Source organism: Ambystoma mexicanum, chromosome 2q (genome assembly GCF_040938575.1).
Source record: "Ambystoma mexicanum isolate Mex_15411 chromosome 2q, UKY_AmexF1_1, whole genome shotgun sequence".
Lineage (NCBI taxonomy): Eukaryota > Metazoa > Chordata > Amphibia > Caudata > Ambystomatidae > Ambystoma > Ambystoma mexicanum.
This window is the reverse complement of record NC_090924.1, coordinates 169307966-169335681: the sequence shown is the minus strand read 5'-3', so window position 1 is coordinate 169335681 and position 27716 is coordinate 169307966.

The window sequence follows — 27716 nt, the reverse complement described above, 5'->3', positions numbered from 1 at the left end:
CAAGACAACATTACTTGTGCTCCTTTTTCCTGAATTGCTGCAAAGGTTTCTTGCATGTATGCATCCAGTCCATTTACAACAAGTTGGATGTCACTAGATCAGTGCACACAGCCACAGTCAGCACCACACTGCGCAACTGTTTGCCTTGTCAGAAAATGGGCCATTTAAATCAAAACATTTCTCATTATTTGCTGTATCCTTAGTACGAAACAGAGCGGGAGAAATCCATTGTTAAAATGCATCAAACCACATCCCTACTTCTCCTATAGCAGTTTCTCGCTTACTTGCGCAGGTTATATTTTCTTGGCTAGGACATACTCCCTTAATGTAAAATATCTATTATGCGGTCCTCCGAACACCGCAAAGTGCCACTGGAGTGCTCCTCACATCCTTGTTTAATTGCGAGTGGTAGTAATCAACGGCAGTACATTTATAATATTGTTTCTGCTCACTGGAAGATGTTAACATGAAATGTAGGATTGACATTGATATTGGGGGATTTAATCATGTATCATAAATTACCAACAACTGGCAACAAGTTTTACAGTTGATTCACAAGTCCCAGACCCAATCTAGAAGGCTCAACCTGGCATACCAAGCGCTTGGTTGATTTGTGTAAGCCTGGCCCTTGTTCAGCATGCTATTTTGCAGATCAACCTAAGCTGTTTGTTCAATATTAGCAGTCTAAAAAATACTGGATGATTCTGATGGTTAATTGCCTCTTGTACCACGCAATGTATCTGCTTGCTTGGCCATGTGGCACAACGTAGGTTGGTTATATGCATATTAATAATATATCATTCGAAACACATCCACACAATTCATGACCATTACATCTCTTATTCCATGTCTAAACATTTTGGAAATGTCTACAGTTCAGAAACTGCACGTATGTGTGTACTTCAGTTTTGAGGGAATCCCCTTTGCAATCTGAAAGGCAACTTGAATCTCCAACTACGGAAACTCACATGTAAATGGAATAATCACCTTTGCACTTTGTTTTCATCAACATATGCATATTTGCATGGACCTCTGCAAATTTAAAGGATCAGCAGAGTCGAGATCTACAATTTTGTATTTTGAACTTTTTTAACATCTTTCTTAACTTGTGCACTTTTTGTAACGTGTGGATAGGGGATGCGTTTAACGTTTGATATTCTCAGTGCACGTGTTAATGCATCTCGGTTTATGGGATCAAATATTGTTTTTCATGCTTCAGAGTTCTTTACTCATTGCCAGTACTAACAACATGGCTGCTGTTTTAAGTTAGTGTTAGAAAACTGGGAGCATGTCTGCTCAGTGTTTATTAGCCTGCATGCCTGCACTGTGGTTAGCCCCTGCATAAGCCTGCACTGTGGTAGCCCCTGTATAAGCCTGCACTGTGATAGCCCCTGTATAAGCCTGCACTGTGGTAGCACCTGTATAAGCCTGCACTGTGGTAGCCCCTATATAATCCTGCACTGTGGTAGCCCCTGTATAAGCCTGCACTGTGGTAGCCCCTATATAATCCTGCACTGTGGTAGCCCCTGTATAAGCCTGCACTGTGATAGCCCCTGTGGTAGCCCCTGTATAAGCCTGCACTGTGGTAGCCCCTGTTTAAACCTTCACTGTGGTAGCCCATGTATAAGCCTGCACTGTGATAGCCCCTGTGGTAGCCCCTGTATAGGCCTGCACTGTGATATCCCCTGTATAAGCCTGCACTGTGGTTAGCCCCTGTATAAGCCTGCACTGTGGTAGCCCCTGTTTAAACCTTCACTGTGGTAGCCCATGTATAAGCCTGCACTGTGGTTAGCCCCTGTATAAGCCTGCACTGTGGTTAGCCCCTGTATAAGCCTGCACTGTGGTAGCCCCTGTATAATCCTGCACTGTGGTAGCCCCTGTATAAGCCTGCACTGTGGTTAGCCCCTGTATAAGCCTGCACGGTGGTAGCCCCTATATAATCCTGCACTGTGGTAGCCCCTGTATAAGCCTGCACTGTGATAGCCCCTGTGGTAGCCCCTGTATAAGCCTGCACTGTGATATCCCCTGTATAAGCCTGCACTGTGGTAGCCCCTATATAATCCTGCACTGTGGTAGACCCTGTATAAGCCTGCACTGTGATATCCCCTGTATAAGCCTGCACTGTGATATCCCCTGTATAAGCCTGCACTGTGGTTAGCCCCTGTATAAGCCTGCACTGTGGTTAGCCCCTGTATAAGCCTGCACTGCGGTAGCCCCTGTATAAGCCTGCACTGTGATAGCCCCTGTATAAGCCTGCAGTGTGGTAGCCCCTGTATAATCCTGCACTGTGGTAGCCCCTGTATAAGCTTGCACTGTGGTTAGCCCCTGTATAAGCCTGCACTGTGGTATTCCCTGTATAAGCCTGCACTGTGGTAGCCCCTGTATAAGCCTGCACTGTGGTAGCCCCTGTATAAGCTTGCACTGTGGTTAGCCCCTGTATAAGCCTGCACTGTGGTAGTCCCTGTATAAGCCTGCACTTTGGTAGCCCCTGTATAAGCCTGCACTGTGGTAGCCTCTTTTTCCTGACCCATAATAATGGAGCCTTGTCGGATCCTGATGGAGTGAGTGCAGCCCAATATTTGTCAATAATTTGTGCTTTAATAATAGCAGTCATTTGACCATCACTTGAACATTACTGGACGAAATGATGGATTTGCTACAATCAAACGAAATTTGACATGTTTCCTTTGACTTTTTCTGATCAAGCATTGAATGGCTTTAGAGTGCTGTAGCTGCCCTTCTGTTTGCCCCAGTCATAAAAGCTGTATGCACTTTACCCAAATGGTCTTGAGACTGGTCCTTGGGGCCTAATTCAAAGAAGCGTTTTATAATCGCAAAACCCCACTGGAATATCCGCTGTGAATCAGAACATTATTCTCCCCCTGAGTTCTCACTCAGAGGAACGCATAATGTGTCAACTTTCTGATATGTGCTCCCGTAGCCCTTCTGTGCTGCTGGTCAATGGCAGTGAGAGGAACATTCCCCACACTCTCTGCTCAACAATAGGACAAAAACAACAACCTTAACCAATATTGACAATTACAATTTACAAACATGTTAGTGTAGCTGTGGGGAGAGAACTTTGATGCAAAAGCCCTGGAGCACAACCTCGCCCTTATAGATAAAAATCAATGTAACCTATTAGTGAAAAGTAAATTGTATGTAACTTTTGCTGACAGGATCGCGGGTAATTGGATGAAATTATGGGAAAAGTTTGGACGGAGTATAACATGAATTTTGCTTCCATTTCACCAGATTTTCTGGCCAATGCTGTTTGTATTTAATGCTTTTTCAATACTCTGTTAGTAGAAAAGAATATAGCAAAGCACAATAAAAGCATATGGATGTTAAAACCCAGGTGACCTCACTCATGCGCGACACGTGAATTTTCACTTGTCCGAGCTTGGAGAATGTAGTGACCCACCAATTCTTTTGGTCTCTCATGGTGACAACCTCCCACAAAGGTACCACATCTTTATTCCCCCCGACCATTCACCACTGCAGTAAACCAACAGCACCTGATAAGCACCTTTATGGTCCATTTTGACAGCCCATTCTTTTGCCAATGCTGTGAATCTGATACCACTACAAGACCTTAAAACCAGATGTTCACAAGCACCACAAGACACTGAGACTGAGATACAACTACCACAGAGAGGCTTCTGCCACTCTGCTGATACCACTACAAACACCTAACAAGTTAGTTTTCTCAAGCACCACAAGACCTGATGCCACTACAAGGCCCGAACAAAGTGAGCCCAAACCATCTGGAAGCTAAAGTCACATTGAGCCATTCACGAATACAAGGCACCACTTTTACGGGGACTTATGACCAGTGTGCCTTAAAACAGTAAGGACTTACTAGTCAGAGAGCCTGCCAGTGGGAATCCCCCATCACAAGCTCCTAGCACTAAGAGGCCTCAATCACAAGAAAACCACAAAAAAGGAGAGCTCAGCCCCTGAGATAGCTCCAGTCCCATGGATAGCTTCAGCCTCTGCGATAGCTCCCACCCCTGGGATAGCTCCTACCCCTGGGATTGCTCCCGCCCCTGGGATTGCTCCCACCGCTGTGATAGCTCCTACCCCTGGGATTGCTCCCGCCCCTGGGATAGCTCCCACCGCTGAAATAGCTCCTGGCCCTGGGATAGCTCCCATCCCTGGGACAGCTCCCGCTCCTGTGATAACTCTCGCCCTTGGTATAGGCCTCACCCCTGGGATAGACCCTGCACCAAGGTTAAAATGTCTGGCCTTGGATAAGGTTTAGACCAGGGATAAGGCTCCCCCTCATGATAAGGCTAGCCACCAGGACAAGGTTAGCCCAGTGATAGGTTTACCCATGGGACATTTTCACACCTGAATAAATCCAGCCCCTGGGACAGCATGAGCAATGGGATAGCCCTATAATACCATCCTAAACACTACACCCTGTGACACCTGCACTGCATGCTAGAATAGCACAAACAACACAAGTGAAGAGAAAAACCATGAGGACAAACAGAGAACCCACCAGGAAAATCTGAACAACCAACCTGATTGGGAAAAAACAGAAACAAACAAGAAACCCAAAGCACACGAAATAGCCAAACAGAAAAAATTAAATGAAACAACACCAACCATCTTAAAACACCACACCCAGGAACCAACCAACGCCAAGTAATTGCATACCTTCCAGCCCACCATAAAAGAGTCCCTTTACTGGTATAGACCCACATCACTCTACGTATCATGCTACCTATAATCCTACCACCCACTCACACAACCAACCAACCATAAGAACCATAAACACATAAGGAGGATCGCCAGAAACACACCATACAGACGTCAAATCCACAGAAGCACAACTGAATAAAATGACCTCAACAGACCACTCATCACATAAAATTGGCATGGCACTTAGAATCATCAATGTGATCAGACAGACGTCCTGGAAGAAAACATCAACTCAAAACGCAGCCTTTTTGACCTACTCAGGAAAGAAACATACGCAACAAAATCAAAGGCATAATCTGATGGAAAAACAATTCAAATCAACTCAAATTACCAATGCCACTGTCAAAGGACAAACAAAACTCAGAAAACAAAAAGATACTCTGCAAACTTGTCGATGCCAGATCAATGTCAAGACACACAACAGACCTATATGAACTGCTAAGTGATGGAGGGACAGCCATCCTATTTCTAGCTCAAACCTGACTAACTTAATACTTCAAGGTAATAGCACATGATTCCCTATGCAACAACTTCAAACTGAAACAAGCCATCTGAGAAAGAAAAGGGGAGGAAGTCTTGCAGCTGCATTCAAGGACCAGCTAAAGATGACAACAGCACAGCCACTAAACATCCCAAACTGTGACTCACTCCTCCTGCACTTATAATTAGATCACCAAACCAACCCAGTCTTCATACTTACCTACAGACCACAGACATACAACACTACTTTCACAGACACACTTGTGGACGCCATCACCAACATCACCATAAAACAGGATCGCCTGATCCTACTGGGAGATTTCAACATATGGTTTGAAGAAGAAAACATTGACTTTTCCAAAACCTTAACAAATCAGCTAGCAACGATGCATCTACAGAAAATGGTGAAAGGATGAAAGGAGCGACACACAGAGCAGGACACACCCTAGATGCAATCTTCTGCAACATAAACCTGGTCACAACTGCATCTCCAATGCAAATCCTCTGGAGTGAACACCTCATAATACCCTTTGTGATCTACCCACCAACACGAATACTAAATAACCTCCCGAAAACTCCTCCAATTCAGAAAAGGAACTGGAAATCCATAAACATTGTTGACCTAAACATCAGACTGGAAATCACAAAACTATCAATCACTGTCTTGAAGAAAGAACTGAGACAATCCAAAAATGGATCACTTAAACACTAGATGACATTGCACAGGAAAACCATTCACCCCCTCACTAAAGAAAACAATGGTGAAATGGTTCAAACCCGACCTCAGAACACTGAAGAAAACTAACAGGAAACTGGAACAAGAATGAAGGAAAAACTACAATCAACAGAAAAAATCCACATACCAAAGACGGATACGACTGTACAAAGCTGGAATGTTCAAAGCAAAAAAAGACATACTACAATGACTGGATCACAAACTCAAGCAACACCCAGAAAGAGATGCTCCACATCATTAATGAGCTAAGAAACCCAACAGCATGTAACAACACACCCACGCCATAACAAAAACGATGTGATGACCTTGCAGACCACTTAAAAACAAAATCACAGTAAGTCATTAAGAACATGCCTAAGAACAGCAACAACCCCCCAAACCAGCCAATGCTGAATTTAGCAAACTAATTACTAGGCCACTAATTTTGAACAAAACACTCAAAAGCATAGTGAGCAAAAGCAACAGAGCCAGCTCTGCAGTAGACCCCTGCCCACCAGACATATACAAAACTATCCTCACCCAAAAACAACTGCAGAATATTTTATCAACCTCTTCAACCACTCACTAGCAACAGGAACTGTGCTAAAAGCCTTCAAAATGGCCTACATCAAGCCGTTCCTCAAAGACCTATCGGCAAACAATGAACCAACTACCGACCAATTGCGGGGTGAAATATAGCCCTTGAAGGCTAGAAATACCTAGGACAGAGTTATTTGTAAATACCCAAGGAAATCTGAGGCCAGAGCAGAAATAGTGGTGTCAGACATGAGGCCTATTGAAACAAAAAAAGGCCTAAAATTAAAAGGAAAGAAAGTGGGTCTGAATCAACAGTGCAAAGATATGCTCAATGCATTTCAGCAAGGAAAAGAAAGACATTTTACTAATAATGCCATTTCACTCAATACATGGAGAGCTGCACTTTTACTTAAAGAGAGAGCCGTATGTACATTATCAGATTGTGCTCCAGTCATCTAAAGTGAAACAGAGCTCATTGCATTTACAAGAAATGAAAGAATTTCCTTTTTATTTCTCCTCATCCAAATGACAGTATGCAGAGAGAAGTAAATGACAGTATGCAGAGAGAAGTGTGTGCTAGACTTTCAAAGTTTGAGTGTGGTTTTCTCATATAATTGCTGTATGCATATGGACAATCCAGAAGTGATACTCATGTATTTTGAAACTGTGAAATTAAAATATTACATATGGATAAGGACCAGGTGCCTTATACAATGTCAAGTAAAATGCATTTGTGTGTGAGTTTAAAAGCCATTTGCTTGCAGAGTACATGATCCGGGCATTTTTTAACCTCCAAGACCTTTCCTCTGCTGCCCTGAAGACACAGGCCTGGGTATCACCAATCAATCAGGGCCATTACTTCATAATATAGAAAGAAATACACTGTTTAGATTTAAACCACGGTGGGGACTGATAAGGCCATGCCTGTTATTGCAGCAGAAGTGACCTTGAGGTCCCAATTCCTATAAAATGTCCATTAGGGTTGCTATCAGTGCCTCACAGGCCTTGAAGAGGGATAGGCTAAGATAAACATGAGCCAGCTTCTGCATAGTCACATGTGTAAGGATAAATGAAACTTAAAATGAAACTTAGGGGAACAAGGGTGGGGGCTAGAGTGAGCGAGGCCTGTGAAGGCTGCAGTTTGATTAATAGAAATATACATTTTGGTGCATGTTATTGCATACAAAGGGCAGTGTAGATGCCACAACAGTCATTCCACACTTTTATTAAAGTTGACAGTCACCGCCTTTGGACCATGCTAAAATGATTTTTGTGTGATAAACATAACTAAAGTTGTTAATGATTTGATTTGGGCCTTCCATTGATTCCAAGAGATTTGAAAGTTGGTATGAGGATGAAGGAAATCAGTAACATGAAAAAGGGGGTATATTTGTCACTGATACGGCTCCTGAGTAAATGAAGAAAACCATATCTCTGCATAGGAAGGGCGTGCCGACTTCAGATTAGCATCATCTGATTTGCCTTAAAATGTAGTTCTTAAAAATATATTCATATATGTAAAGATTTTAAAATGCAGCGTCCTTGCCATGTTGATAGATTTGTTTTAGTTTTAAACATGCCGATCGCCCTGTGAAATTGGGATGACAAAGCCTTCTCCTGCCAGAGCTGTCCTGACTCACTCCCCCCATCTCCTTGTCCTATTAGCACAAAGGTGGGATGTGGGTAGAGAAAATCAACCAATCCCTTTCGCGGGAATTATGACAAGTTATTGATGTCATTTGCCCTATAAATAGACCAGTTTGCATTAGAACTGGGCTTTTCCCACTTATTCCGGGAGGTAACTTGCTGCTGAACTCTTGCAAGAAACATCCCAGTAAAGAGGCCTAAATCTTGCATTGGAGACAGGAACCAGGAGACATAGAAGCTTACTGGGACCCCTTGCAGGATTCAGAGGAGATCCTTGACAGACTCATTGCTGCCCCAGCGGTGCCCTGATGTTCCCTGATGCCCATTCCATGGACTCTCCTGTAAGTAAAACTATCCCCAAAGCCATAGATCGTGTAGGCCCTACATTTTTCAAGTATTGCTCCAGTTATTTCCCTAAAACCAAATATCTTGTTTGGTTGTGTAGATCCTCAGCCTATTTAATTAAGGTAAATCAATTAATTCCCCTATAGCTATCACAGTATTTGTTTGTTGGCATTCAAAACACACAAAGCTCTTCCCAGTGTGTTGTGAGTCGGCATAGACATAAAGATCTGCCAAAAGAATTAATCCCAAAACCATGTTTCCACGTGAGTGGGCAGGGTGCAAAAATGAAATTCCCCATTCATGCCTTTCATTTTAAATCAGAAGTGTGAAGCATGATAGTGCCTTGGCATGTGCAGAGTGCAAAACGAAATGTCTCCCTTTTTCCCATTGTGCTCTAACCAAAACCACAAAGCCCTGCCTGTTCTTTATAGGTGTGGCAAAACAAAATTCCCATTTATTTTCTGTCCCTCATATTGCATCTGTGGTAACAAGTAGAAAAAGAAACATGATTTTGCCCCTTGAATCTACTTTTTCCAAAGAGTGCATTTTATTAAAATCCTAAAACGATTTTCCAATTGTGTTCTCACTCTCTGCCACTGGCCTTCAATTCAGAGTGCTCAAGTCTAATTAATGTTTGGAGGGTGAGGGTTTCTGGGAGAAAAGTATTATAACCAAATCATCAATCACTGTGTGTCTTGAATTGTTATTTTCCTGTATTAGTGGGTGATTTAAAAATAAATAATTGTGACTGCATATCTCAGTGTTATCTCTGTGTTGGTGCCTTTACGGAAGACATTTTTGGTCTTGAGTTGCCACAGCCTTGGTGGCTGATGTTAGGCTGTTTGTAAAATATGGTTTAATATATTAGTAAATATCTATATTCTTAATACACACCGGTCTGGTTCCTAATCCATTGTGGCACCGGGTATTTTTTGGAGTTGGATGTGAGACGGGTTGGAGGCCTTACCAAATAGAACCTGAATAAAAATCATAGTGATTTGTTGTGCGCCACATTCATTGGGGGGAAAGGAACTCCCGGAGTTGAGTGTGACCGTGTAATAAAACCGCGACACAATCTCAAATATTCCATACCTGGTGAAACTCCTAGAAAGCTACGATTAAGACAGGTAGGTACATTATTGGATACTAGACCAGACACAAGCCAGCTTCTGACCCATCAGAGGAGTGGAAACAGCATTATTATTAAAATTGGATGATCTAAAAATAAACGTATACTCCAACATCAAATCAGCACCAATACTACTTGATCTATCAGCATCCTTTGACACAGTCCACCACAAAACACTCATGTAAAGACTCGAAGATTTAGGAATTGGCAACACATCATTACTTTGGCTAAAATACTTCATGGCAAAAAGAACAGAAACAACTTTGCTAACCACCCTCAACTGAACACCCCACACAACAACACTTGCAGAGTCCCACTGACCACTGCTATTCAAGATCTACATGACCTCTCACTACATGGCCCACCTAATCAACCTCTTCAAAAGACATGGCCTCACCTGCTACAACTATGCAGATGATACACACATCATCTAGAAAATCAATGCTAGCGAAGAACAAAACCCAACCTTTACCAACTGCCTCACAGAAATAAACCACTTGATGAGTGGCAACTGCCTTAAACTCAACTCAGATCAAACAGAAATCATGATCGCCCGCTGAATTAATACAACATTCCATGGCCTACTGAAATGGGAAACTGACCGGAATCATCCAAAAGGGTAAACAATCTCTGGATTTTAATGGACAACAACTTAACACTCGAAGCACAAGTCAACACAGTAGTAAAGAAATTTTTCTTCCACCTACACATAATCGAGCAGATACTTCCCTTTTTCACCTTCGCGCATAGAACACTCACAGTCTTTTCTCTTGTCATGTCAAGAATAGAATATGCCAACAACATCTATCTCGTAATTATTACAATTGTTATTTTATAATGCACTTAATATCAATGTGTGGTTTGTAAGCGCGGGATCCGGATTCATACCTTTGTTTTGCTGCGTTGTCTTGCTTCCAAGACAAACACATTTCTCCATAGCTATACATCATTCTCAATGCCAGACTACCTTACCAAAAAACTACAACAAATAAAGAATGCAGCAGCAAGACTAATCCTTAGACTCACTAAGAGAGAACACATCACACCAGCATTGAGAACCCTGCATTGGCTACCGGTCAACAAAATGAAGTTTCTTCAAAATGCTCTGCATAAAACACAGAGCAATCCACGGCCAAGAAGCAGAATTCATACAGGGTAAAATGTCCATCTTCAAACCAAACTGGACACTATGGTGCAGCAATGACATTCACCTTGAATCTAAGCAATACTCAAGGTGGAAATTGTGGGGAACAGCATTCTCCTGCATCGTGGCAAAACGTTGGAACTCGCTCCCAAAGGAAATGCGAAGAACAGAAGATCACCTAAAGTTCAGAAAATTGCTAAAAGCATGACTTTATAACTCACTTAGCTAAACAGGACAAATCAACAAAGGCAAAGGGCCAACACATCACAATGGAAACACCAAAGCAACTGAACAGAAACATGACCACTCAATGAAAAAAAAACATTCCAGATCAAATCACCATAAAATAGTATGAACTCAACATATCAACATACCCATAGCACAAAAGGACACAAACAAATCTGCACTACCCCTACTAACCCTACTATAAACTCTCCAATATCTTGCATTCACACCCTCAAATGCTGAACAAAACACACTCATGGCTCTACTGCAGCAAAAACATAAAACCACCACAAACTGCACACACTCTGCAACAACTAACAGGAAACTAAACCAATTACACACATCACCCATACACACTCATACACCAAACACCACATTATGTCAACAAACTAAAAACTAGCTAGCACATATTGTTTTTTTTCTCCAAACTGAAGCTACCAACAGCACATCAAAGCTATCTTGTGCATCCCCCTCTCAATCCCTCTAATCCCTCAAATCCCTCTCAGGCCTACTTCCTGTTCATATTCACCAGAGCTCCTGGAGACCATGAAAATGGCAGCGGTGCGCGGTATGAATCTCAATAACATAACATTGCATCCCCGTCATTCAGCACTGCAGTACACCAACAGCCACCGCTAAGCAGCCCTGTGGTTCATGCTGATTGTCCATATTCGAGTTGAGGCTCTTGGTTGAGAACACATCCTGTTTTACATGTTTGCACAGTTAGGCCCATCAGCACCAAAATGTATAAATACCATCTTGGTTTGCAGAGCTCGCCACATTATTTTTCCATTTTCTCTGCGAGTGGTCCTGTTCATGCTGAAAATACCATAAGAAGGAAGGCCATGGTACATAAGCTACAATGCTTTAATGATCTGTGGATATGACAACAACCTGTTCTCCCTTGAACAGGCTTTATAGTTTATGGGTTAATTGCCAAAAAAGAGCTGAAAGTTTGAAGGACCTTGAATCAGTCCCAATTCAGATGGTTTGTGTTTGCCTTCCAATCAGGTCACCCAGCAGTGGTTTTGAGAATCTGGCGTTGAGACCCTGACTGCATCATCTTGCTCCAACAGGGACCTTTTCTCTAGATTCTCAACATTATTCACATGGAGCAGATATAGGCATCAGAATCTGGCAGATCCAGGGTTTCCATACGTACATCTGCTCCAACAGGATAATGCTAATTGATCTGAGCTATGCTTACCTGTAGACATTTCGGAGATCAGTAACTGTGACTCCTGTGAAAAACATTGTGCCCGCCATTACAATGTATCTCTACGAAAGCAGGCAACGTCCGTGGGGATTCCTGCCTCTCTCTCAGCATCAGTATACTATGCCAGAGAAAACCCTCGCAGTGTCCCTGCATGGAGTGAGAAATCCAGGGACGTCATTTAGGGGTAAAGGTCTCCATTGCTACCCCGATGGCCTCCCTCGCTAGCCCTAAAGAAAACACACACACATATATATATATATATATATTTTTTTTTTTTTTTTTAATGCAAGACTTTGGATTGTGGCCAGTAGCATGTGGCTTTTTGCTTCTGGAGTAGCTGGCTTCCTTGTGCAGGCCTCTTAAAAAAGAATTCAACAACAACAAAAATATTATAGGGGTTCAACGAGTCTAACACTTTCAGCAGTGACTCTAAATATGAAAGATAGGAAAACCAAATAATCTGTCTTTCTGGAATTCTTTACAATAATTGCTAGACTAATTAAAGGTTTATTTCAGGCACACTTCAGGGGGTGAATCATTGTTCTTAAACACCTCAACTCAGCCGTTATCCTTCTGAGGTCGATAAATGAGTACCAACTCAGGTTGGGTGATATTGTATGTATATTTGTTCTATATAAAGCGCTTAAGCCTAAGTGCTATATAATAACACTTCATTATCATTTGGTCATGGACGTCTACTTGCATTCACAGTAATTTGGTAATATGGGCCTATACAAACTGATCTTAATGATACATATGGCGATCCATTCATGTATGAAATGTATATCACGTTATAGTGATATCGTAACCATATTTTTCGTAGTGTACTTAGGAACAATGCTATGTGATGCCACTTTCTGCTTTGTCAAGGGGTGAAATGTTGTGTTCCATCGCTTCCCGTGATATCACTTTGGAGTGGGGTCAAATGACATCACTTTCTGTGATGTCGTCAGAGATCAAGGGTCGTATGATGTCACTTCCGCTACCCCAGGCATTTTGGTGAAATGACGACCCTCGGGAAATGATGCAAAATTAATGTTCTACGTGGTTCCCACTCCGTGTGGACAATAACCTCCAAACGTGTGCATTCGTGCCACGACCTGTGGAGCTTTGCTTCTGTGGTATTTCCCTCACCCACACCATTTTGCACTCTCAGAAAAAAGGTGGTGCTACTGTCTAACAGAACAAAGTTGAAAGCAACATTTTCTCAGCAAAAAAATTGCAAAGTAAATCACAGATTTCTTTTTAAATAAATGGTTATGTCTTTCCATTTTGTATATGCATTCTCAAATATAGCGTTTCATTTGTATGACACATGTTATGTACGCTTGATCTTGTGATTCAAGTTATGTAAGAAATAGCGGTATCACTCACATGTTTGCATTAAAATTGATATGATATGATATTTTATTTATATTGCACCCATTCACAAGTGTTTCAGGGCGCGACGAGGCAAGGGAGGGTCTACAAAAGCAGAACAAAAACAACAATCTTATTAGGCCCACTGACAATGAAAATGCGCAAGTGCAGGGGAAGTAAACACTAAGCAAACTCTTTAGTGTAAGAACATTTTCAATTTGCCCTGTGCTTTGCAGACTTTTAGAGTGTGATACTGCACAATGATGCCAGTAGGACTTAGTTCAAAAGTGCCAAGGTGTGAATCAAAACCTTAACAAGCACTACGCAAGTCCCTTTCACAGCCACTATTGCATTTGAAGTTACACATATTTAGTTCTTTCCTACACACTGTGTTTAAGTTTTGTTTTTTGTTTACAGTGACATGATTGCAACACAATAGCTGTTCCCCAAAACATTTTTGTACCAAACCAATTTAATGAAATGTCCATATTTCATCTTGATATGCTAATTTCTGGTGAGGTCACATCCCATTGCGTTTGTTGAGTCCCCCCACTTTAATTTTTAGGACTTCACCCCTGATCTTTCCCAGGGAGGTGGCGCACACACTGCGTAATGCTCTCCGCGTCGCTTGAGAAACTCTCCAAGAAAATCAATAGTCATATCCCTGTGTCTCACCCTATCCACAATCCCACGTGACACCTTTCTGACTGGTGTAGTATGCCCCTATTGCGTCTTTTGGCAATGTACCTGCGCCAACTTTTAAGCCGATTTGAAGTGATAAAGGACAACAAAGGCATCGATAAGAACGAAAAAGTCTGTGACGTTCAACAATAGTGAGAGCAGAGGAAAGCGTGAGATATTCACCATGTGCTAAATGATTTATGCAGATCTGTAGCTTCCAAGCACTTTGAATTCCTTACTACTGGGTCCCCTGCTTATATCTGCTCTAAAGTATACTCTGCTGCTACGCTGTAGTGCGATTCAAGCCTTTTTTATGCTGGCATATTTGCGCAAAGTTTCAAACATCGAAACTTGTAACGTTTCCCATTATTTCCTAACTATTCTAACAGCAAAGTTTTGTGGCTGCACCATTAATTTATAGGATAATAGTACCTGCCAATTCTCATTGCGGCTAAAATTAATTGTACACACACACACACACACACAGACACACACGCGAGTGAAGGTCATGTAATTGAAGTTCACAAAAACACAGTTGTTCAAAGAAGAAGACCCATATTTGCAAATGTCTTACCGCCATCGTATGGTAAGCAGAAAAGAAAATATGCACACCCATATCTGCATCCCATTTTCAGATTTCTTCCCTCCCAAAAAATGTAATTACAGTTCACCAAACGGGAACTAGTACAGCCTTTTAGCCTGAGGGAGGGTTCATTATTGCAGGATAATGAGCCACCACCAAGTTATACGTTGGGGAAGGGCCATTATCCCAAGCGATGTGGTCTATAAGGCCACTAGATTAGCAGTAGTGGCATGTTTTGGAATTTTGGTGGAGAAATACACATTTTTAATGTATTAGTTAGAAAACTAAATAAACAACGTGAGTTAGCAAATTAAATGTGTTTTCATTTGTCGGAAAAGAACAAGGTTGTCTTCATAAGTTAAGCATTTCCATTGCAACAATGGTTGAAATTAAAGATGTTTAATGTGAGCACACATTAGGTGTCGTGTAAAAGTGTACGCTTTCTTTATAACAAAGTGACAGCATCTTCTCATGTTTTAGCTTTCTCTACTGCATGTTAAATAGAATATTGCAGCAAAGAAAAGGTCCTCCCAGACAGGAAGTGTCTTGTTGAAAGGAATCTTGCTTGGGAATTGTATTGTTGTTTCCCTGTCTACTTTTGAAGCCAGAATATTCAGAATGCAGTCAATAGCACTAGCTATTGACTGCACTCTGAACATTCTGATTGGCTGAGGTGAGGTCAATAAAGATCTCCATGTGCTAATTAGTTCTAATAAAAAGAATGCGTTACCTTTTTTTTTTTTAGTAGGAGAAACATGAAAAGATTACATGGCAGACCAAATGATGCATCCATATTCTTCCAGTGATGACGATGTAGATTCCCAGGAAAGTCACAAGAGGAAAACAGGAAGTTGACGCAGTGTACTGTGAATCCCGTTGCCTGCAGTGCACAGTGTGCTCGTCTCCATCACCCTTTTTTGAACTAGAAATAATTGGTCTATAAGAAATAACTTTAACAAATAGTGTTGCAGGAATATTTCTCACCACTCAGTCCCTGACATAACATAATTACATTCTCAGTTATAGCAGTTTGCATAGGTAAATAAAAAAAATCAATATATCACACGAATAATTACATATTTGTACTTCAATACCATCAAAATTCGATTTACCGTGGAAACGTTATAACTTTGTGAAGTTTGCTAAGTTGTATGGTAGCTTCCCGAATTGTGTGAACTTCGCACAACCCTAGAATGAAGCTGGGCTAATTTCTCATGACATTACGACTATACATTTAGATGTGCATGCTTGAATTTCATTACTCTCTTTTTGGACTTCAAAATGTCATTGGGTGCTCATGGAGTTGCAGCCTAACTTTAGTTTAATATTAATGTGCACAGTTAGCCAAATGAAACTACAAGAAATCTTCTTGAGATCACGTGATAATCATGAGCAAAATGCAAGCTGGCAGCACCTCCGACGAAAGTGGCAGCACCTCGAACACAGGTAATTGGCTTTTTTTTTATTAAAAAAGAAGAGTCAGGCCCTGATTCTGAGGATGGTGAAAAAGATACAACTGATGGTGTTTGAAGAATACAGCCAGCTTTACTTCTCCATCAAGTTATGGTTTCCAAACCCATTTTTGAAAATATGGCTGATTAAACGGAGGGGCCCTACCTTCAGGAAAAGCAGCGGCAAGGTACACGTGCAATTAACGAATGTGGCAATACCACCCGTCACCATCCGAGTACTGTGGGCGTCCAGAAGGAGGAATAAGAACGAGTTGGCATTTTGCAGAATTAACATATATTTTGCTGACCTTGTTGAGTTTGGAGGTATTATGGCTGTATAATACAGCCACACTTTGTAATTAGATAGTACCTGCCTAAATGGGCATGGATGGATTAAAGAGGGGCTTACTGTAAACATCACAATTACTATTCGTAATATGCGTAAAGCATAAATGAATATTGAGATGCTCATTGTATGCATTTGCAGTCAGACTGTGCATCTGAAGAAGGGATTATTTTGAAAGTACGTAATACATTTCAGGGCTCGTAAATTGTATATTAATGCAAAGTATACTTAGGAAGGAAACACAGGAAACAGACGCCCACTTCCATATACTTCAAGAGGACACACTTAATAAAACAGCAAAGGATAACATTTTGCAACAAAAAATAGGATAACATATCAGTGACTGTGCCCTACAAGAGAGGCAGTAAGACAGAGGCAGTAATAGCCAAGGGCAGGCACTGCTCTTTGGGGTACTCCAATAACTTCAAGGGATGGATGTGCCTCAAGGCAGAGGCCTTACATTTCAGGTGATGACTACACTCTGAGTGACAGACAAGTGATGCTTCTGATCGTGCAAATAATAGGATTAAGAAACATTACTGCCACCATGCAAAGGCATGTGTGAGCCGGCTACTGAGCAGGGCCTCTCAATCACCAACACAGCTATGCATTTCCTAGCCATGCATGCCATAAAACAATTCTACTACACCTTTCGGGGTCTGACATGAACCAGGTAAAAAAACATGATCTGGGCCGGTGCGCTGGTATAGTCTTTCTTAGAAATGTCAATTTTTCGGTATCCCTACATATTATCCCCACCAAAAATATTGCCGTACATATGGTCGTTTGTCTCGCCATAGGCGATATTTTTGGGGGGGATGTTTTGTGGGAGCGGAGGTTGCGGGGGTGTCCCCCACAGATTTAAAAATAGTGCGGGTGTTGCAGGGGTGTCCCCCGCAGGGTCCATGGCTCAATCTCGCAGCAAAAATATGGCGATATTTCTGTATCGCAATATTTTTGCAGGGATATTAACACATGGAACCAATTTTTCAACATGCGGTTCTCCTATTTGACCCAGTTGCTACAGTCTCACTAAAAACTCACCATGACTGCAGACTTGCAGAGGCACAGCTTAGTGTTAAACAGGAACGTGCACAACTGCCTGGCCAGGTGGATCACCGGTTGTACCAGTCCTGTTATGGGTCATCATCCCTTCCAACAGGTGAAGTGTCAAGAAAGTAGGTATCAAGAACCGGAGCAGCTTACAGACCTCTCTGTTCCAATTGATGACCCATCTGCATTTAGGATTCCTGAGTCACTGAGAAGGGTGTTGCACCACATCTCTCCCTCATTGCAGGCGGTGTCTGAACTGCTTAAAAAACTTTCAGCAGCTTCCAGTAATGTAATGCCCATTGATGCTGTCATTATAGAGCTGGGCATGTAGGGTCTAGTTGGCAAAACTGGGGCTGTTTGATGTTCTTCCTGACGCGTGCTTTCTTTCTCCAATGGATGTTGCAAGTGCTGCTGCAAATGTTTAGTGTCTCTGGCCTGTGATATTTGCTTGGAGTCCTCCTCCCCCAAAACATGCAAAAGAGAAAAAGGGCACTATTTTCACTACGGCCATACCTCGGACTGGAATCCAGTGCAATAGGGTTGCTATCCTGGCTGGGATGGTAACTGCACTATTCACACTTTGATTTGTTTTTGAAGATCTCTAAGTGAATTTCATAATCAAATGTATCTAAATACGCCATGAACTTTGATGATGGCCTCTTTTTACAATGTCTGGCCTCCATAACATGTGAAAATACGTAGGGTAATCCTTGTAAAAAAAACCTGACCAGCTTTTGTGGACCTATTTTTTACTAATTTAGCTGATTGAATTGTTAATATAAAAACTGTTTTTTGTAATAGAATGTTTTTTGCTTTTATGTACTTTTATGTCAAATTCTAGCGAAATAAAGTCAATCACTAAGGGCACTATCACCTTTGAACATGCATTCCTAATGGAAACAAGCAGAAGCTCAGTGTTCCCTACCAATACAACTACCCATGCATCCTCACGCACGGTGGAAAGCAGGTCCTGTACCATCCGTGTGCATCAGCAGCACTTCGCAAGGCATTGGCCCTTGCCATGTTGATCAGGTTCACCTCGAACAGGTACACCAGAAGAAGAGCCTCACAGAGGGATGCACTGCAATGGCTACATTGCTTGGTGGCCACCTCAAATGTTCATAGCACAGAGCAGACCTTAGACAGCAGCCGATCATGCCACGGCATAAATAATGCTGGCTCTTTTGTTCTGCTATGTGTGCTGCAGTAGTCTGTAAGGGTATTGCCGAGCTTATGCAGCCTGCGCAACATGTGTAAAGTAGCGCTGCAACTGATGGTCATTGAGGTCTTCAGGTTGTGCAGTAGCAAGGTGTTGTGTACCTACAGTTGGAGCAGTACATTTTGGCATAGTAAGCCAAGCTGAAATATGATCTGATCTTCTGGCCACAGCAAGCATTTCCTCCATAGGCTGACAATTGCCCCTCAGTGATGGACATGCTCAAAGCACTGGACATTATTTGTCTTACTAATGTCTATGGAAGCAAGGACATTTGATCCATTATCTGCTGCAATACATTCCTAATACACATTACAAAGGCTTGACCACTTTGCGTCCACCTCCTCCGTATTTACATAGATGTCAACTCCCTTGTAGCTCCTGCTGTTAAAGCCTTGCATGCACAACATTTTGTGAATCCCAAATGCATACACCGGCTGCCCCCTGGCATTATTCTGGGACCCTACTTCCCTGGCAGAGAAGGAAAGTCACCCAGTATTCTGTGACAGCCACGTAGTCAATGCAACAACGACTGGTCCAAATGTCCATTGTAAAGTAGATTTTCTGGCTCGTGGACCACTGTAGTACCCACCCAGCTGTAGTCATTACCTTGTCATACAACTGTGGTTCCACCATGTGATAGCAAAAGCGACAGTCGAGAGCATCCCAGTGGTGTATTACCTTTCCCAGAAGCTATAAGAACGCACAGTTTACCACAAAAGAGTAGGATGAGAGGTCTATTGCCAACAACAGAGCCAGGATTAGCATTAAGCAGGTAATTTCTGTCCTCTGACATGTGATTTCTTTGGCCACACTCAAGCACTTCGACAGCACTGGCCTGATGAAATGAGAGATCACTGCTATGCATCACCGGGGAGCTTGCTGTCCCATTCGAAAGCAATGAAACAGCTGCAGTACTTTCAGTGGCATTTGTGCCTACTGGTGGTAGTTTGTCTGATTGCATTGGGGATGCACTTTATATCTTTGGACTTCTTCCTGTGTGTGCATAGTAACACAGCATATGGTTCTACATTGATGTGCTACACAAGTTAGTCTCTGCCTTCCCTTGGCAAACACTTTTCCTGTAAAGTGTGTAAGGGGCCAGGTCCAGTTGCAGTTTATTCTTTTTGAAGTATATGCCACATTTGTTTCTTTTCTTAGGGGCTAACAATACAGAGGATGGGCTCAATTTTGCATGATAGAGCTGGCCGTCGATGGCGGTGTTGGCATTTTAGCTACCACATAGTGATGTAATGTGTTTTCTGATCTGTGACAGAAAGGATGTTTCACAAAGAGGCTGTACACAGATCGATGACAATCTTCAGCATAGTTAGCTTTGGTGCCATGTTCACCCGTCTCATCGGTATCAGAGCTTTCCAGGAGCAACACACATTTCTGACTGTACTCTGATGGATTACAATCTTTGTTTTGATCATTACCCATGTTGACATCATACTATCATCATCATTATTGTCTAACTGGTGGATGGGCTGTGGAGCTAGAGACCTTAAAATGGATGATATACCCCTCCATTTTTATCACCCGAGCTCATGGAAGGACATGAAAGTACAACCACCTATGTCATTTGTGTTGGATGTACATCATTGTACTGCAGTAGAGGTGCATGTGCTTGCACTGGTGCATGTACTCCACAGCAATTTGGGATTAAGGTGTGGATATTCTAGTTGGATGATAAAGTCAATTGACAACGTGCAATTCTGGCATCCCCCATACACGCAGCAAGTGTTGCTGCAGTTGTAAAAAGACCACAAGCAACAGTCTCCCTCTGTCTCTGGCTTGTTTCCATGGTAACATGTTGTACCGATGCCAGGTTGCCTCACTGACTGCTTTATCAGTAACCTCCCTGAATCTCTGCTGCATCCTTACTCAACAATGTCAAACTTCTTACCCGTCAACATTAGGCTCACACCCACCTTTTGGACGCAATTTGGGAAGAAGCTTAAGCAGTACCATCTTCACACACCATAGGCACCCGAATCCCACCCACCTGCCAACTCCAATTCAACCCTAATTATTGCTCCTGCTTCTTAAATGTACTGTAACACAGCCCTGCTGCAACATGTGCGCACTTGCCTGTATACCTATTGGCCCACTGTCAATTAATATCCAAATTAAATAAATGATAAATGAAAATCATGTGAATGTGAGTCCTGCACTAGCTGATCCCAGGGATTATCTGCTTCCCTTGCCAAGAGTCACCTGATGGCACGGCATTCATTCATTCACTTCCAGGGACAGGGACTAATTAGCGTTTCACCGACATCCATGATTCTCTGCTGCTTCCTCCCTTAAAAAATATACATCCAAGAGCCTTCATGGGTTTTCTAGTTATCTTCCAAGGAGTCACTCAAAGGCACCTGTCATATCTCCTCATTGCAAGCGATGAACACTAACTGGTACATCAACGACCTCCTTGAATGCCCACTCCTTCTTCCCTCACACACTAATTGCCATTAGGGATTCATGGCTCCTCCTGCCAACTGTCAACCGTGTTATGTATCTTCCTACTCACTCACTTCAGAAGCCAGACATTGTCTGGTGTATCACCAGGTGCCATGAATTTCTGCTGCTTCCACTCCCAAATATCTCAAAAGCATGAGCTTTAAACTCATTGAATTCAGGGATTCTTTACTCATCCACCCAAGTGTCGCACAATAGCATGTGCATCATATACGCACTTTCTGAGATGGACTTTGACTAGTTTTTCACTCATCCCCCTGAATCTCTAATGTTTCCTCCCACCAAAAATATGCAAGCATCTGTCCTACACTAGCTGGCCTCAAAGATTCTTTCCTTTTCGATCCAGGTGTCACCCAATGACACCTGCCATGTCTACTTACTTAAAGAGACAAAGGATGATGGGTGTCTGTTAAGTCTACCCTCAAAATAACAACTGCATGAGTCTCACCATAATTTCCAGTAGGAATTCTGTGCCCCTCCTGACAGATTTCACTTGATGACATGTGTAATGTCCAATTGCTACAAGAGGGTGTGCATCCTGCCTCTCTGCTGCTTACTGCCAAAAAGATCCCCAAGCATGAGTCTCATAGTCATCTCGTAATGATTGTCTCAACTCCTCCCTATAGTGAAACACAAGGAGGTCACACTTCTTTTTTCCTGCCTTTTCCCTTGCTTGGTTTCTCTTGCTGATTTCAAGCAATGCTATATTCTCCAGACTTCTTGTGGTGTCACATAATATCAAGGGTCACAGGCATGCACTTTCTAGTCACTCAGGCTGCTCTCCCTGTCAGGAATTCCAAACCCTAATCTCAGAAAAGAGAGTACTTGTTTGCCCACTTCAAATTAATGAATGTGTCATACAACAGTGCATATCACAACCTTAACCTACCCTAGACCTATCTCTCGGAGTTCTGCCACTCACTACCTTCCCTATCATTCTTCCTACTCCACTACTTTTTAAAATTGTATTTATGTTTTGTTTATTTTTATTATTTATGTGTATGGTTATCTAACAAACCTCTTGCACAGTACAAACAAAAACACATTCATATATATATATATATATATATATATATATATATATATATATATATATATATATAGTATTGAGTAGAAAGACTTTGTTAAAGGGACGTTATGGTTAAGTTGCGCTACTAAAAACCTATGAAATTCAGTAAAAAACGTTGTTAAAGGGATGTTATGGTTCCAAGTAAAACTGAAAAACCCCTGAAATTCGCCAGTTATGGTAAGCTAAGCAACCATAAATCGCTCCACCACCGTGCATTGCTAAGACTAACACCCAGGACATCAAAGATAACATCACAAATGTCATTGATAACATCACTGATGACATCACATGTGCATTTACTTTTCATGAAAACTCTGTACAAGGGATTCTTATTATAACATTGACAAAAAAAGTGTCAAGGGTCATTGGAATAGATATCTTGAGCTATGTAGTGCATTAGGCAATGCATTGATATAAACAGCATTCTATTATGAAGTTCTTTACGGTATACTAAGCTACTCATGTATAAATATAAGCATTGTGTGCAGCATACAGCGCAGGTGTCCGGAATGTCCGTAATTGAACAAACTAGGGGTGTCCTAAGGACACTATACCTGTCCATACTGTCCGCAAGCAAGATGGAACTGTTCTTAGAACACATTCAGTGTCTGGAATATCCGCAATTAACCAAAAGGGAGGTGTCCTAAGGACACTATACCTGTACGTACTTTCGGCAAGCAAGATGGAACTGTTCTTAGAACACACTCGGTGACCGCATTGTCCGCAATTAACCAAAATGGAGATGTCCTAAGGACACTATACCTGTCCGTACCGTCCGCAAGCAAGATGGAACTGTTCTTTGAACACATTCGGCGTCCGGAATCTTTGCAATTATCCAACACCTGTCTGTACTGTCCGCAAGCAACATGGAACTGTTCTTAGAACACACTCGGGGTCCGGAATGTCCGCAATTAACCCAAATGGAGGTGTCCTAAGGACACTATACCTGTCCGTACTGTCTGTAGAACATCTACACGCATGCGCACCACACCTATAAGTCCTTCGAACATCGCGCCTGTCCGTAACTGTCCGTCTCACGTGTGTCGCACTTTGAATTAGTTTGAGGACCCGAACACCGTCCGTAGAACACCCGCACGCATGCGTAGGACCGTTCCTATGCATTTGGTGTCCTGCGGACACCCGTCCCATTCGCGGACGTGTTCGCAACGTCATCATGTGACCGCACCCACGTTGAGCGTGTGTCCTGATTTGCGGACACTGTCCGGGTCCCCAAACATTTTAAAAGTACTTTTTTAGACAATCCAAAGTATTTTACAGTAAAAATTCACCATTGCAAATGTCCCAGACAATGACCCTGGCTTTCTACATACTTTTTGGAACTTTTTGAGCCTTTTTGGGGTGTTCGATCTGTCTGCACCTGCACCCCTATAAAAGGCCACATCGCAGAGCTCATCCTCATTGTGCTTCTGGCTACCTGAAAGAGTATTGTCTATATTAGCTTTTGCTGATCTTCCTGATTTTGCTGCTCTTGCTGCTTCCCATCAGACCTGATGGCATCTATGCTTGCTGCTGCTCCAGCTGGTGCTACTAGTGCCTCAGCACCACCCCCACCCCCTTCACCACCAACACCTCCCCAAGGGCCTGCAGAGGGGAACAGGCATGAGGATGTAGAGGAGGAGGATGATGAGGATGAAGAGGATGAGGTAGTGGAACTCCCTACTACCAGCACCCGCCGTGAGTCTTGGGTGTGGCGGTTGTTTACCATTCATGGTGATGTACCAAAAGCACGTGCGAACAAGGTCACCTGCAACCAGTGCAAAATGGTGCTGAGTCGTGGGGTGCCTGGTTCGTACAGCTTTGGTACAACATCCATGAAGCGACACCTAAGGTCGTTCCACGGTGGAGCCATTCACAAGGTTGTACCTTGTGATAAACATAGTAGGTTGAGTTCCTCTACAACATCCTCCGTTTCCGCTCCTGTCACCACAAGAGACACTCCTGTGGGACAGCACATCCCTCAAGTTCCCTCACAGGCCATCCATGATACTGTTGACCAATACCTTTCGAGGGTCACAATATTGTGTATGTACTGTGACGCAGTACTCTGCAGGGGGGAGAGTCTTCGGAGTGCTTTCGAGACTGTGATCACGGAGCATGAGAAGGTCTGCCCACTACCTAAATAAGGCCCACCCTACATCTTCCTCTCTCCACCTGCCCTTTCTTATCCCCGTGGTTGGTGTCCCTTCCTTACCCTCCTTTCCCCTCCTCACCTAGTGTGTCGTGTGTAAAAGAAAAACAAAAACATAAACCAACAAAACCCCCCCAAAAAAGGCTCTTTTCAGAGCTGCCTTTCACAGTTTAAAAATAGAAGTGGCAAATAAATGGATCAGGGCCCTGTGTATTTTTAGAAGTCAGCGGACAGATCACGAACATCTAACATTTTGCAGTGCTGCCCTATCAAAACCATTGCACTTTTCTCTGGGAGGAAGTGGTGGCTCTGAAAAGAGCCTTTTGGTGGTGTTTGTTTGTGTTTGAAAAACTTCAAATGGTCAACACCTACTGCAAAATGGATGGCTGTAATTCCAAAAAAGGTTGCAATGCATTTTGTGTATTTTTTAGAAAAATCTGATTGCCAGCATAAGTAAGATGGACTCCATCTCTGCGAAAAATGTATGTGCTACGAAACATAATATTTTCATTGTGAAACGAGGACATGCCAACATCTCTTAAAAAGGCACAAACAGCCTTATTGACATTGCACCTCACTTTCTCCATTTGTGGACCAAATGAAGAAGAACGCAGCCACATTTGTCTCTGCGCAATATGAGAAAAAATTACTTGAGAATTTGGAAACATGTCCATGACCTTCCCAAGTCCTTCTTTCATTGCAAATTGCAAAGAAATTCCAGACACATGTTCTAAACTGTTCCCTCCACAAAGAATTATAATTATGTCTGGATGATGCTGTGTCTCCAAAGTAGCACAGAGAGGTACCAAGTCCAGCCACTTCATTCCACACACTCCATGCCAATGCACTTCCACATGAGGGAACCCAAGATCTGCAGCTAATCCACAGTGTTCTGCATGCACCTCCAACCAATGTATCCATGAGTCTCCCAAAATCCAGATAATCTGTTTTCTGAAACACACAGCCATAGCTATCTGTTCTTCTCTGAGAGAAAAGACTTTCTGACAAACTCTCTCCTTACACAACACACCAGTAAACTTTATTGACCAATCCCCTGCTCTACTCTTTCTCATTTGCATGCCTCTCATTTGCATACCTCTCCAAACCAAAATCCCTGTATGTAATACGCGATATCCGCGGACTACCGCCATGTTCGCGGACATATCGAAAATCTGAGCGTGGTGAATGTAAATTTAAATAGTGTGCCCCATTTCCCCTTTGAGGTTGGTCTTTTTTTTTTTTGGCAGATGCTTGACAGACACCTGTTATTTAGTATTTTTTTCTTCTTTTTTTTGTCTTACTTTACTCCTAAAATCTTCACATAACCTTCCCCAAAGCAACCCTTACATTCCAGAACAGCATGGGATTCCCCATTAAAGATAAAAAAATGCCATCTTCTTTCAAATAAACAGCATTACTGGAATCAATATTCTCATTATTACAGAAGAACATAGCAGCTCTAAGCATGAAAGCACACATGCCTCGGTTGTTTGCACACCTAGCAATGTTTTGCTGAGGACAAAAAACAGAACTATTGTCCCATATTGCCCTAGGTACTAATCCAGAAAAAATAGTTTTGGCATTTGGAAGGATGTTCATTACTGCTTGAACCAAGTGTTCCAAATCTGCCAACAAAGTAGGGGCACCGACATAGCCCAATGGAAAGCACCACAGTGCAAAACTACCACATGGGGACTGTTCATCCTGCCTATATCTTCACAAACGTGTACAATTCCCTGTACATTGCAATCAGGCACAGTGTTCCACACCACGTCCACTCCTTTAACATCAAAATTGTTTGCCACATGCCTGCATTGAGCATACTGCTGTAAACCATGCACAAACATTTCTCCAAGCACCAACACCATGACTTTCTCCACCTCTGCCATCCTCACTACACATAGTGTCTTTCAACACAAATCCACAATCTCAACATCTAATTGGCTGATCCCTAGAGTCCCCTTTCCATGCTGGATTTGCTGGAAAACCCTGAATGTGTCACACCCAGTCCGCGGACAGCCATGGTGTCCTCGGACCGCATAAATCTTAGACAGCCCTTCTATCCTTTCCACTTCACTCTCTCTGCCATTCCCTCATTGGATACAGCTAAGCAGTCACACAACCACCCACCAATCACATCCAAGACCTCTACATCTAACGCTATCATCAGAGTTCTGCACTTCAAGTCTCATATCATTGGAAATCAAACTACTGTACATGTCTGCAAGATTTCTACTTACAGCTGCATGCATATCCACATGCATGAATACAAACTACAGATATGCATATTTTATGCATAGTACATGTACAACTCTTATAAATGGATATAAACAGAGTAACTCCCACCTAACCTGTATAACCTATAAAATGAACTTACTAGTTTTTTTCCCATCTGCTAAAATCAACAGTCACTTCCAAACCTGTCTGCTATCTAAATTCTTTTTGTACACACAACACTATCTAAAATCTATCTATAATATTAAAAGATGGGAGAAATAACAGTATAATTGTAGAAAAACACTTAGTAGTGTATTCTAAAATCACACACAGCCAGGATAAATTCATGCATCTTTATACACTCACACAGATAGACACTATCATTGAAAAGCTCACAGCTGAAATAACACCACTCCCTGTACATCACATCCTTTTGCTTTATTACCCACACCTTCACAAACGCATACATTATATGCTTTTCTATACAGTTTCTGCCATTTACCTTACAAGAATTGCAAAACAAGTACATCATTATTTCTTCTATCTCCTAACATGCAATAACACAGCCCTAAGAAACCAAGTGAGTTTCATATACTTAGTATTCTACTCATTTGCAAAGCATGTTGAACTAACATATTGTGAGTAAAATATAAAGCCTGCACATAGTCAAAAGAAACTGCATGCACACACTATGTTCAGTTATCAAACAAGAATACTATTACAAAAACATGAAAAATCAATGTCTAAATTAACATCAGTGCTATAAACACACAACATTACTAACTTCTTTCTTTTACAATTGCAGTGAAGACAACTCTCCTGAAAAGAGGCAGCATCTGCAGTACAAACAACAACTCAGAAGAAACCTGCTCATTCCAAACAATAAAAGTGAGTACAATACTACCATAATATTCTTACTGTTACTCAGACACACTGTGGGGTTGATTCATGGACTTTGTGTGC